A 14401-nucleotide genomic window follows, 5' to 3' on the forward strand; every position below is an offset into this window, starting at 1 on the left:
CCAATTGGTGCTTTTAGACTTTATTTCCCAGAGCTGGACCCTGGGTTGTGCGGTCTGTCTCACTGCTTGTTTTTTTGCCTGGTTTATCTGCGTGTGAATGTGTGACCACAGCCAGCCAGCCACCTTGTGCCCTCACTGGGTCTGCCTGTTGCCACCCCACACTTGGGATCTGCCAACTGCTGCCTGTGCACCTGGGTTGGTTCAGCCACTTTTTCCAGTGCAATCCCTCTCCACCAGCCACAGACTCCACCCCCTTACTGCTCTGGCTGAATGGGTCATTGTTATCGGACTTCCTTACAGTTCAAATTTCTGTGTTTTGGTTGCGTTTTTGTTACTAAATCTTTGTTGTCTTTAAACTTGGTTATGCGAGGAGGCACCGTGTTTCCACCTACACCTCCATCTTGGCTGGAAGTCCAGGAGAGGATCTTAAAAGCAGCAAGAGAAAAAGAGACAGTAGCCTACAAAGGGGTTCCCATAAGACTATCAGCTAATTTCTAAAATGTTTTTAAAAAAACTTGCAGGCAAAAAGAGGCTGGAAAGAAGTATCTGAAGTCATGAAAGGCAAGGAACTACATCCAAGATTACTCTATCCAGCAAAGCTGTCATTTAGAATGGAAGGGCAGGTAAAGTGCTGGTCGTCATTACCCAGCCCTTATTATATGAAATGTTAAAGGGACAGAGACTGCACTTTGCAAAGCAGAGAAGTTAATGTGAACTCCAAGGAAAAGAGGAAGCCCTGGAGACTACGGTTCATGCCGTAGAGGAAGACCTTCGAATGGTGGAGCAGCAGCCATCCTCCTCCCGGACTGCAGTGAATGACTGGGGGAAGAGGGAAAGGGAGGGAACTGAGATCCCAGCAGGCTCAGCCAGTAGTGATAAAGAAGATGAAATCACAGCAGCTTCTGGTGCTTGGGGGCAGTCCGGATCTGGGCTGCTTGTGGTCCTCTTCTCCTCCCTGCCCTGTCCGCATCTGGAACAAAGTTGTAGAGAGTGACTTGGCCAGAGGAGTGCTCGGGCAGCAGGCAGCTTCTGGAGGCCCTGAAGTGGTGGGGTGGCCCAGCAGACCCCACCCCACGAAGAAATGCTGCAGCAGCGGGGAAAGACTGTCTTCAGTTCCCTCTGTCTCACAGTTAAAGAGCGACCTCGTGTGGCTGCAAGCTGAACAACGTTTCCTGTGGCCCCAGAAAAAGAAGGCAGTAAAGAAAAAACCAGGAGTGTGAACTGGGAGGCCCATCCTGTTTCTTGAGGACTATATGGCTGTGCCAACCTCCCAAGAAGAGGGAGGAGATAGCCTTTGGGCATCTGAATGGGGAGGGCCAAGGAACCCAGTGAAAGGACAGCAAACTCACAGTTACTAACAATCACCTCTAAAACAAAAGCAAACTAAGCGGGCAGCTAGAACAGGAGTGGAACCATAGAAATGGAGATCACATGGAGGGTTAGCAACAGGGGAGTGGGAGGAGGAGAAGGGGGGAGAAGGTACAGAGAATAAGTAGCACAGATGGTAGGTAGAAAATAAACAGGGGAGAGCAAGAATAGTATGGGAAATTTAGAAGCTAAAGAACTTGTGACACATGGACATGAACTAAAGGGGGGGAATGGTGGGGGAGGGGGTGTGCAGGGTGGAGGGGAATGAAGGAGGGAATTAGAACAACTGTAATGGCATAATCAATAGAATATATTTTTTTAAAAAGAAAGGAAAAAACCACATTGAGATAGCAACTCACACCTAGTGGAATGGCTATTACCAACAAGACAAGAAATAAGCGTTTTAGAGGATGTGGAGAAAAAGGAACCCTCATACACTGCTCGTGGGAATGTCAACTCATAGAGTCACTATGAAAAGCAGTATGGAGATTCCTCACAAATTAAGAATAGAGTACCTTATGATCCAGCAATCCCTCTTCTGGGTATCTACCTAAAAATTTCAAACACATATACTTGTAAAGTTATATGTCCCCTTATGATCCTTACAGCATCATTCACAGTGGCCAAGACAAGCAAACAGCCTAAGTGCCTGTCCTTTGATCCAATACTAGTTAGGCATAAGAAAGGAGGAAACACTGCCATTTGTGTCAACAAGAATGGATCTTGAGAGTATTGTGCTAGGTAAAATAAGTCAGATAGTAAAATCTGAGGAGTCTAAGTAAAATGACAAGAACCATATGATTTTACTCATGTGTGGTATAAAACATAAAGAAATAACAAACAAACAAAACAAACTCATAAACATAGACAACAGTGTGGCGGTTGCCAGATGGTAAGACAGATAGTGGAGGTCAAGGGGGCCAAATATACTGTAATGAAAGGAGAGTATACTTTGGGTGAGGAGCACACAATACAATATACAGATAATGTATTACTGAATTGTATACTTGAAACTCATATAGTTATTAACCAATGCCACCCTCATAAATTTAATTTCTAAAAATGTCTCCAATTAGCCATCTGAGTTTCCAATTTAAGAAACCAGAAAAGAGCAAAACAAACTCAAAGCAAAGGGGAGAAATAAGAGATATAATTGGAAAGCAATGAAATTTTAAAAGGAAAACAATTTTAAGAATTAGCAAAACCAAAAGTTGTTATTTTGAAAAGACCAGTAAAATTGATAAACCTCTCATAACACTGACAAAACAAGAGAGAAGACACATATGACCAATGTCAAAAATGAAAGAGAGCCCTAGCTGGTGTGACTCAGTGGGTTGAGTGTCAGCCTGTAGACCAAAAGGTCATTAGTCCCATTACCAGCCGGGCACATGTCTGCATTGTAGGCCAGGTTCCCAGTCGAGGGCGAGCCAGAGGCAACTGATCAAAGTGTCTCTCACACATTGATTTTTTTCTCTCCTTGCCTTCCCTTCTCTCTCTCTAAAAATATATATTATTATTAAATATCTATATTGATATATTTTATATAATATAAAATATAGATATATATTATCTATATTATCAATTATAATATAGATCTATAATATCTATATTAATATATTTTATATAGTTTATATAATATATATTATATATTTTAAGTCAGAGAATATTACTACAGACCCCTGAGGCATTAAAGGAAAAGCAAGGGACCATTACAAACAACACTTTACATGTATAATTTACAATTTAGATGAAAATTGAACAATTTTTTTAAAAACAAAATCCAAAAACTGATCAAGGATGAAAAGATTATCTGAGTAGTTTTATATCTACTAAAGAAATTGATATTGTAATTAAACACTTTCTGGAAAAGAATTTTCCAGACCCAGATGACTTTATTGGTAAATTATAAGAAACAAATACCACCATTTCCACACAATCTCTTCCAGAAAATAGAACAGGGGGGAATATTTCCTAATTCATCTCAGGACATCATTATCTTAACACTAAAACCAGATAGAGACTCTGTACAAAACATTATAAACCAATATTTCTTGTGAATATAGACAGAAAATTTCTTCATAAAATATTAGAAAATCAAAAACAGAAGTATGTAAATAGAATACACTACCATGAACTGGTTTTCCTACCCCCGCAAAAAGGGAAGGGGTTCTCCCTAAAATTTGCAACACTCAAGGACGTCCACTCTCACCACTCCAACTCCACATCATACTGAAGTCCTAACCAGCACAAGATGTCAGAAAAAGAGAAAAAGGACACATAAATTATAAAGGAAGAAATAAAATTAACCTTAATTGCATATGACATGCTTGTCTGCATAGAAAAATCACAAGAAATCTACAAAAAACACTCCTAGAATTAATCAATTGAGTCAGCAAAATCTCAGGTTGCAATATCAACACACACACACACACACACACACACACAAACTACTGTATTTCATATACTAGCAATGAACAATCAGAAACCAAAAAATCTTAATAGCATTTCAATAGCATCCAAAAAATCAAGTACATTGGTATAAATCTAAAATATTTTGTGTGTGTATGAGCTATCATGTTTAAATTATAACTGCTGATGAAAGAAATAAAAGAACACCTTTAAAAATGGAGAACCTTCCAACCATCATGAACTGGAAGGCTCAATACCTCCCCCAAATTGATGTGTAATTCTGATGTAACTCCTGTTAAAAGAGCAACAAGATTTGTTGATCTACATTATTTTGGTCTTAAAATGGTGAATTATCAGTAATATTATTCCCAAGTAAACTTGAATGGTGTTATTTTATTCATCATTTGCCTTGTTTTTATCTGGTTTTTCTTAACTTCTCCACATTCATATTTGTCTTTTTTTTTTAGGTATTTTCTATTTCAAAGAACTGCCCCTTTTAACAGACTGGTGGTTGCTACAGAGGAGGGAGGGTTGGGAGATGGATGTAAAAAGTGAGAGGATTAAAAACTACAAATGGGCAGTCACAAAACAGTCACAGGGAGGTAAAGTACAAGATAGAGAATATAGTCATAATATTGTAATAACTATATATGGTACCTGGTAGGTACTGGAACTATTGAGGGGACCACTTTGTAAAGTAGATGATTGTCTAACCACTATGCTGTACGCCTAAAAATAATACAAAAAATAATGTAAACTGTAATTGAAAAATAATTTTTTTTAATTTTTAATACAAAAAGATTTGTTGATCTAGACAAGCATAGTCAAAACAATTCTGAAAAAGAAAAATAAAGGTGGAGTACTCACACTACCCAATTTTAAGAATCCTGTAAAGTTACAGTAATAAGAAAGTGTGCTATTGGCCAACAAATACACACCTACACCAACAGAACAGAAGAATAAGGACTGCAGAAAGAAACCCACATAAATATGGCCAATTTATTTTTAAAAGAAGTCCAAAGACTATTTTAAAAAGAGTAGTTTTCTTTTTTTTTTGTAACAGTGTTAAATTCGGTGGAATTCAGCGAAAAAAGTAATCTCCACTAACCCTTCACATCTTACACCAATACGAACTCAATGCGATTCACAGATCAAAAACATATGCACTGTCAAAAATCAGAAGAAAACACAGGAGAAAATCTTTCTGACCTGGAGTTAAGCAGAATTCTTAAACGTGACACCAAAAACACATCCTTAAAAGAATAAAAATAATAATTTAGATTCTATAAGTATTAAAAACTTCTACTCTGCAAATAATACTGTTAGAAAGTGAAAAGATAAGCTATCAAAAATATATAAAAAATCATAAAAAATATTTGCAAATCACATAACTGGCAAAAGGGCTGTATCCAAAATATATAAACGACCCTCTAAAATTTAGAGACTAGCCCTGGCTGCTGTGACTCAGTGGATTGAGTGCTGGCCTGCAAACCATTCTGTTTCCAGTCAAGGCACTTGAACGTGTTGCAGGACAGATCCTCACCCAGTTAGGGAGCACGGGAGAGGCAACCACGCATTGATGTTTCTCTCCCTCTCTTTCTCCCTCCCTCCCTTCCCCTCTCTAAAAATAAATAAATAAAATCTTTTTTAAAAAAGTAAATAAAATTTAGAGTCTAAATTGTAGTAAAAACAACTCCCTGGATTGACCAATCACTCAAGAGACTAGGAAGGACTGACACTTTATCAGACCAATCAGCAGGCAAGCCAGTATTAGTCTCTCTCACTAATCACAGGCAACCTTCAATCAGCCAATAGAAATAGAAAGCTGAGATAGGAGGCGGGGCCTGCATGATCTCCAAGGCAATCAATACGAGGCAATTCCCGGCGGGTTGGAGTAAGGGAGAGGCTACCTGTAGTCAGCCACCAGATGCCCTGATGCGGGTGTTTGAGAGGGGCAGGGAGGGAATTTAGTTGGGGGGGACAGGTGGGAAGGAGTTAGAGGAGGAATAAGGGAGCAAGGAGGGCTTCATAAATGGACTAAGAGGGCGTTTTAACTAGATTAGTGTTTAGAGGGATCACAGCTCTTAAGAGGCTGTAATAGGTGGACGCAGAAGGAGCTTAAAGGGGAAGGTAAAGAGAGGTAAAGAGAGGACCTTAGAGGGAGGAAGGGCAGGACTTTACAAAGTGACAGAGAAAAGGCTATGAGTGGCGTGAGAGGGGCTTAGAGTTCATAGGTGCTCAAAGGTCTTAGAGGAGCCCAGTGAGAGTTTATGTGGGGGCTGGAGGAGCATTTTATAGGGACAAAGTGAGGGATAAATGGGATGAGCAGAGGGTTGTTATTGGTGGCATTACGCGTTTCATAGGATGAGAGTTTTTATAAGGGACAGTGAAGGTTTTACAGGTGATAAGTGTGAGACAAAGTGTTGAGTGAGGGTCTTCTTAGCAGGGCATTTTACAGAGGCAAAGACACCGTTGCTTGGGTGACGATGAGGCAATGACAGGAACGACACGTGAAAGTGGATTAGTGGTGGTTTCGGGGAAGATAAGTGAGAGTGATCGGAGTCAGAAAGGGATTTGAGTTGACGGGATGGGGCCGAGAAAGACACGATGCACCAGTTTGCAAGGAGGACAGGAAGGAGATTATAGGAGACTGGGAACGGAGGGGATTAGGGCATAGGGGCAGGCGGGGGCTGGGAGTTCTAGGGGACAGAAGGATATTAAAGGGGACAGGCAGAGGTCAGAAGGCATATGGTGGGAGGGAGTTCAACAGTCAGTGAGTTTTAAATGAAGAATTCACAGGAGTCAAGGAGATATGTTAGTGTGAGGTCAGAGGGAATGGTAGAGTCCAGAAGCCATACTAAGCCATAATCCACTTTCTGCCCGCCCAGGCGTTCGAAATTTTGCCTGACAAGCCCCCCAAAGATTACATGTGCCTGTCGATTTTGGCCTTCTTCTTGTGTTTTCCCATAGGCATAATAGCCTTGATCTTCTCTATCCAGGTGGGAATCTGAAACACGCCAACCCTCCCCCTCCCCTTCCTCTTCATCCTGGCTATAACCCTAATTCAAACTCCTCCTTGTGGGTTCAGGCCCCTACCCTAGGTCCACACAGTCCCAGGGTTTACCCTATGCAATAACCCTTTTAAGCCCATCTATTCCTGTTCTACCTCTCCCCTCAAATCAGACAAGGCACAGCAACAAATGGAATGAACGAGCCTTAGCAGCTGAGACCTCCCACCAAGTGTTCTACATTGCAGTCTTGGGGATTGTTATGGGAAGCCTCATCACCCTGATCCTCTTGATTTTCTACGTGATGGACATATTTTCTCGGTAACTTCCTCTTCAGTTCATGAACAAACCGACAAATATATACAACTGTGCTACTGCCCTTGGCTCTGAGTGTGCCCTTCGGCCAAATGGGACTCCTGCTGGGCCAGGATTGCCTGGAGTGCCAAGCCCTGCTAGTCCGAGTCTGCAATTTGAGGTGGTTGATAGGGAAGGAAGTGGTAGCTCAGGCAGCCCCTTGGACCAGAGTTCAAGGCCAACCCCAGGAACCTACTGAGGGATAAGGGCCACAGGAGACAGGGTAAGGGTGCTGTGACCCCAGGAGAGCCTCCCCTCCTGCCAACATTCATGCGTTCATGCCCCACATTTGTTTATGCTAACCAAGGGCCCTGACTGTGCTGCCTGACTCTGGAGACAGAGCCTTACCCGCACAGAACTTACAAACCAGGGTAGAAGCTAGATCACCAGACAGTAACAATCCACAGCTGTCTAATGTCTAATGGAAGGAACTTAAAAGGTGGGTTGTAAAGGCCAGACCTAATCTGAGGTACTTATTATCTGCCAGCAAACCAGGAAATCAAGCAGCTGTCAGTGAACGGATTACAATTTGGTTCATATTCTGATTGTAGAGAGCTTCTATAATGGGTGTAAATTGCCTTCTCTCCCCCCTCCCCCTGCCAGCAAGTTCATTCAATACTTTCTAGGCATCTACAATATACCAAGCACTGTACTAGGAGCTAGAAACACAACAGAGAAAAATAAATAAGACCTCTTTCTGATGGAGCCACATTCCAGTGGGGAAGAAAACCGTAAACACATAGACCTTTAAATAAGCAACATAATTATAGAGGATGGAAAACATCATGGGGGCGGGGGGGTGGGGCATAAGCTAAAGCAGCGCCAGTACTGGCCCACTACTGTTAATGGGTTGCAACAAGCTAAGTGAAGAAATTGCCAGTAACTGCTTACAGCAATTTGCCATGACATTCAAGGATATCATCAAGAGACTAGTCTTGTCCAATTGAGTATAGAACAAAGGATCAGTCCATGACTCATTGGAGGATGTATCAAAAAATGAGCCCTACTCCACAGACAGTTTGAGATATAATGGGAGGGAAAATTAGATCTAGACCGTATATTGTATAGGGCCTTGCTGGCAGCTGTAACAAATAAACCCCGCCAAATAAGTAGCTCAAAAACTAGCTTATTTCTCCCTCACAGAACCTACCAATGGGGTATATCTGATGATGCACATATTAAGTCAAGGATCCTGGCTCCTTCCACTTAGTGATTACACCATCTCCCAAGGGCTCAGAGTCTAGACAGAAGAAGAAAGAGTGAAGAACCCACACCTGCTTCTTAAAAACCTTAGCCCGAGCCCTGGCTGGTGTGGCTCAGTGGACTGAGTGACAAACTTCGAACCAAAGAGTTGCCACTTCAGTTCCTAGTCAGTGCGCATATCTGGGTTGCAGGCCACATCCCCAGCTGGGGGCATGCAAGAGGCAACCAATCGATGTTTCTCTCCCTCGCTTTCTCCCTCCCTTTGCCTCTCTCTAAAAATAAATAAAATCTTTTTTTTTAAAGCCTTGGCCTGAAAGTGAAACTTTGTTCACCGTTGGTGGGATGTAAATGTGTACAGCCACTGTGGAAAAGAGTATAGAAGTTCCTCGAAATAGAAGCACCATATGATCCAGGCATTTCACTTCTGGCTATTTTTCCAAAGGAAATAAAATCACTGTCTCAAAGAGGTATCTGCACTCCTCCTGTGATCATTGCAGCATTATTCACATTAGCCAAGATATGGAAACAACCTAAGTGTCTGACAACAAATACATGGATAACAAAACAAAGAAGTGGAATATTACAAAGGGATATTACTCAGCCATGAGAATTAGGAAATCCTGCCATTTCCAGCACTGTAAAGGAAACATATGGGTGTTTGCTAAGTGAAATAAATCAGAGAAAGACAAATACTGTGTGATGTCACTTATATGTGAAATCATAAAACCACGTAAATGGTGCTTGCCAGGGGTCGGGGACTGGAGGAAATGAAGACAAGTGGGGGAAAAGGTAAAACCTTTCAGTTATAAGATAAATAAGTTTGGCGGATCTAATGCATAATATGGTGAATATGATTAACAATACTGTATTGTATACTAAAATATGCTAACAGAGCAGTTTGTTTGTTTGTTTGTTTGTTTGTTTAATACAGAGGGGAAAGGAGGGAGATAGGGAAACATCAATGTGTGGCTGGCTCTCACGCACCTCCTACTGGGGACCTGGCCTGCAAGCCAGGCATGTGTCCTGAATGGGAATCAAACCTGCAACTGTCTGGTTCTCAGGCTGGTACTTAATCCACTGAGCCACACCAGCCAGGGCTGAGAGACTAGATCTTAAGCATTTCCACTAACATTTTTTTTTAAAAAAAGGTAACTATGTGAAGTGATGGATGTGTTAATTAACTTAATTGTGGTAATAATTTCACAATGTACACATATATAAAATCACCATGTTGTGCACTTTAAATATATTACAGTTTTGTTTGGCAGTTGGACCTCGGGAAAGGAAATAAAATCACTGTCTCAACGAGGTATCTGCACTCCTCCTCAAGGGGAAATTGCTACAACTAAGCCCTACACTTTTGCATTCAGTCCACTGGACAGAATGAGTCTCATGGCCTAAGGAGCTGGAAGGACAGGGCTCCCCTTGTCTGATCTAGGGAAGAGGGTGAGCAGTAAGTCTGGGGAGGTATTGTGTAGCAGTCGTTATGGTGTTTGGAAGCCATATTCTGGCTCAGAGATTGGTTCAACAGGGGGCATGTAAAACTTCCTGAGCCAATGAGACTTAAATAAATCGTTTCTGGAAGCATTTGCTAAAAAGAAGCAGCCTACCTCTTCCATGTTAACCTCTAAAACCACATCTCTCTCCCCCACCTTGGAGAGTGTAAGGTAATCTCACTTGCAACCACATAGAAGAGCCTGGGGTTGCCAGATGAAGGAGGAGTCAAGGAAGCAAGCAATAGAAAGTGAAAAACAGCGCAGTACTGGCACAAAAATAGACACATATATCAATAGAACAGAATAGAGAGCAAAGAAAGAAAGAAAGAAAAACCCACACCTTTGTAGTCAACATTTGATAGAGGAAGCAAGTACATACAATGAGCTAAAGACAATTTATTCAATTAATGGTGTTAGGAAGATTGGATAGATACATGCAGAATAATTAAACTAGACCACCTTCTAACACCACACACAAGAATAAATTCAAAATGGATTAAAGATGTAAGTGTTACACTTGAAGCCATAAAAATTCTAGGAAAAAGTATATAGACAGTAAAATCTCAGACATTGCTTGTAGCAATATTTTTTCTGATATATTTCCTCAGGTAAGAGAAACAAAAGAAAAAATAAACAAATGGTACTATATCAAACTAAAAATTTTTTGCACAGCCAAGGAAACCATCAACAAAATAAAAAGACAGCCCACTATACAGTAGAACATATTTGCTAATATACCCAACAAGGGGATAATATCCAAAATTTATTTCAAAAAACTTATAAAACTGAACACCAAAAAAAACCAATACAATTAAAAAATAGACAAATAACTAGAATAGACACTTCTCCAAAGAAGACACACACATGGCCAATAGACATATGAAAAGATGCTCAACATCACTATTTATCAGAGAAATGCAAATTAAAACCACAATAAGATCATCTCACACCTGTCAAAATGACAATCATTAATATAAACAAACAACAAGTGCTGACAAGGATGTGGAGAAAGGGGGAACCCTTTTGCACTATTGGTGGGATTGCAGACAGGTGCAGCCACTGTGAAAAGCAGTATGGAGATACCTCAAAAAATTAAAAATGATGCCCTGACTGATGTGGCTCAGTGAACTGAGTGCTGGCCTGCGAGCAAAGGATGGCTGATTCAATTCCCAGTCAGGGCACAAACTTGGGTTGCAGGCCAGGTCCCCAGTGGAGAGGGTGCATAAGAGGCAACCACACATGGATGTTTCTCTCCCTCTCTTTCTCCCTCCCTTCCAATCTAAAAATAAATAAACAAAATCTTTTTAAAAAATTAAAAATGGTACTTCCTCGTGACCCAGCAATTTCACTTCTGGGAATTTATCCAAAGAAACCAAAACACTAATTCAAAAGAACATAAGCACCCCTATGTTCATTGCAGTGTTATTTACAATTGCCAAGATCTGGAAAAAGCCCAACTGTCCATCAGTAGATGAATGGATAAAACAACTATGGGATATTTACACAATGGAATACTGGTTGACCATAAAAAAGAAGAAAACTGCCCTGGCTGGTGTAGCTCAGTGGATTGAGCGCGGGCCTGCGAACCACATGATCGCGGTTCGATTCCCAGTCAGGGCACATGCCTGGGTTGCAGGCCAGTTCCCAGCAGGGGACTCACGAGAGGCAACCATACATTGATATTTCTCTCCTTCTCTCCTTCTCTTCCTCTCTAAAGATAAATAAATAAAATCTTTAAAAAAAGAAGAAGAAAACTTTAGCCCTTGCAACGGCATGGATGGACCTAGAGGATATTATGCTAAATGCAGTCAGAGAAAGACAAATGCCATATGACTTCACTCATATGTGGAATCTAATGAACAAACTGAAGGAACAAGTACAATAGAGATAGACTCATAGATAGAGAGCAGGCTGACAGTTCTGGGGCAGGGGTGGTTAGCGGGTGGAGGGAAGAGCAAAAAGGAAAAAGGACTCGTGGACATGGGCAACAGTGTGGTGATTACAGGAAGTGGAGGGCATAAGGGGAATAAATGGTAGTGGAAAAATACAATAAACATAATGTGAGCAAATTTGTTTTAAGTGGAGGAACAGGAAGCTGGGGGTCCTCAATGAGATCACCGTCATCATCGTCATGATAATCATTGAACAGTCAATTGTGTTCAAACAATATTCAAAGAGCTTGTGCATATTATCTCATTTAAATGCTGCAACAACATTGAAAAGTAGGTGTCGTTATTTTCCCCAATTCATAAGTGCAGAAACTGAAGCCAGCGGGATTGAGAGATTTGCCCATGGTTATCCAGCTTGTGAGTGGTGGAATCAGAATTCAAACCTCATTAGTCTGACTACAGAGGTTTAGCTCACTATAACTGCCTTTCAGTGTTTGAGCTGCAGGATCACACCTCACCTGAACCATTTTTTTTAACCACGTCAACCAAGATTTTTCCTGTTCAGAAGGGAAAAGACTACTTTGAGTTGGGTTTTCGGACAGTCATAATCCAAAAAGAGGTTTAGCTCTGGGTCCAAAGGAGGTAATCCAACAAACCGGGTATTGGGGGAGGTAGGGGCAGAGAAGGCTTTCCTGGGATGGCACATGTGAGGAGGAGATAGCTATTGGAGACAAGAAATAAGGGTGATTGAGGAAGCAGCAATGGAATCAGATCAACAGGAATAAAACCCCAGAAGTGGAAGGAAGGAACAGCCCCAATGAGAACACTGGCCTCCTGTCTGGAAAAGTTTTAACCTGTGGGTAAGTTCTCTCCACTTGGCCTCAGCATCACTCCCTCCTGCCCCTGCTACGCCTTAACCCCATCATCATTATTCCTGCCCCAGCCTCTGTCTTTTTCTGTGATCTACCTTCCACAGAACAACTAGAATGTTCTTTCTCACTTTTCAAAAACTTTAGGCCCTGGCTGGTGTAGCTCAGTGGATTGAGCGCGGGCCTGCGAACCAGACGATCGGGTTCAATTCCCAGTCAGGGCACATGCTTGGGTTGCAGGCCAGTTTCCGGCAGGGGCCAGTTCCCTGCAGGGGATGCACAAGAAGCAACCATACATTGATGTTTCCTTCCTCTCTCCTTCCTTTCCCCTCTGAAGATAAATAAATAATAAAATATTTTTTTAAAAAAACTTTAAATTTCTTAATCTATTTAGATAAATGTTTCAGATCTGCTTCTTCTCCGAGGAAGCACCAAATGGTGATAACACTAGTGCTGCAGGAGGGTCGGAGTTCCGGGGGCCCTGGAATGGGGTGCTGTGGCAGCGTCCATGGAGGATTTAGCGGCAGCATGCCAAACCAAGGTCATGGCTGTGGTCAGGACTAGGCTGAGGCCGTGGAGCTCACAGAAGCAAAGACAAGGATCAGGAGTGGATCCCTGTCATCAGGTTGGGCCGCCTGGTCAAGGACATGAAGGTCAAATCCCTGGAGGAGATTTATCTCTTCTCCCTGCCCATAAAGGAATCATTGACTTTCCTGGAGGCATCCTTCAAGAAGGAGGTTTTGAAGATTATGCCTGTGCAAAAGCAGACCTGTGCTGGCCAGAGGACCAGGTTCAAATAATCCAAGGAAGTAGCCATTGCCATCCATTGGGGCCATCACCTTAGCCAAGGTCTTGATTGTACCTGTGGCAGTGAGGTTATTGGAGGAACAAGATTGACAAGCTCCACACTGTCCCTTGCAAGGTGACCAGCTGCTGTGCCTCTGTGCTGATGTACCTCATCCCTGCTCACAGGGGCACTGGCATTGTATCAGCCCCGAATGCAAGAAGCTGCTGCTGATGGCTGGTGTTGACAACCGCTACATCTCAGCCAGGGACTGCACTGCCACCCTGGGCAACTTTGCCAAGCCACCTTCAATGCCACTGCCAAGACCTACAGCTATCTCACTCTTGACATTTGGAAAGAGATTGTATTTACCCAGTCTCCCTATCAGGAATTCACTGACCAGCTTGTAAAGCCCCATGCCAGAGTTTCTGTGCAGAGAACCCAGGCTCCAGCTATGGCCACCACATAATTTTACACAAGAAAAATAAAGTAAATTAAGCCTGTGTTTAAAAGGGTTCAAATCTATACTGAAAAATCATCTAGCAGGCCCCTGTGTAATTTCCAGATTTAACAGATCTAAACATTTTCCTCTATCTGCATCAGATCTCTTATTTTTAGAAACAAAATATTATACAGTTTAAGCCCCTGGCCCCTCTTCTCTGTTCCCTTCCTCCCTCCTTCTGTCCCTGAATTCAGGTTGCTGTGAATCACTCCTATGTGTATTTTGCACTTTTACTCAATATGTGTGGGTACACTTGACGATGCAGAGTTGCTGTTTTGTGTGTGTAAAGTGTGGGAGAGCTAGTGCAAGCCAGAATAAACTTGCTCCTGCCCTTGATGGTATGAGCATCCACAGGAGAAAATGGCCTCCTTCATCGTGGATTAAACACACACCTGGCCCAGGAGTTGAGAAGTTGAAGGAAGATCCAGGAGAAAGTGAAATAATTGCTGGCCTGGCTGCTGCCCTATACAAAAATGATGAGTCAGCAGCCAGCCACCCAGACAAGCTGTGTGATCTGAA

Source organism: Sturnira hondurensis, unplaced genomic scaffold (genome assembly GCF_014824575.4).
Source record: "Sturnira hondurensis isolate 20B ecotype Veracruz unplaced genomic scaffold, ASM1482457v3 Scaffold0025395, whole genome shotgun sequence".
Lineage (NCBI taxonomy): Eukaryota > Metazoa > Chordata > Mammalia > Chiroptera > Phyllostomidae > Sturnira > Sturnira hondurensis.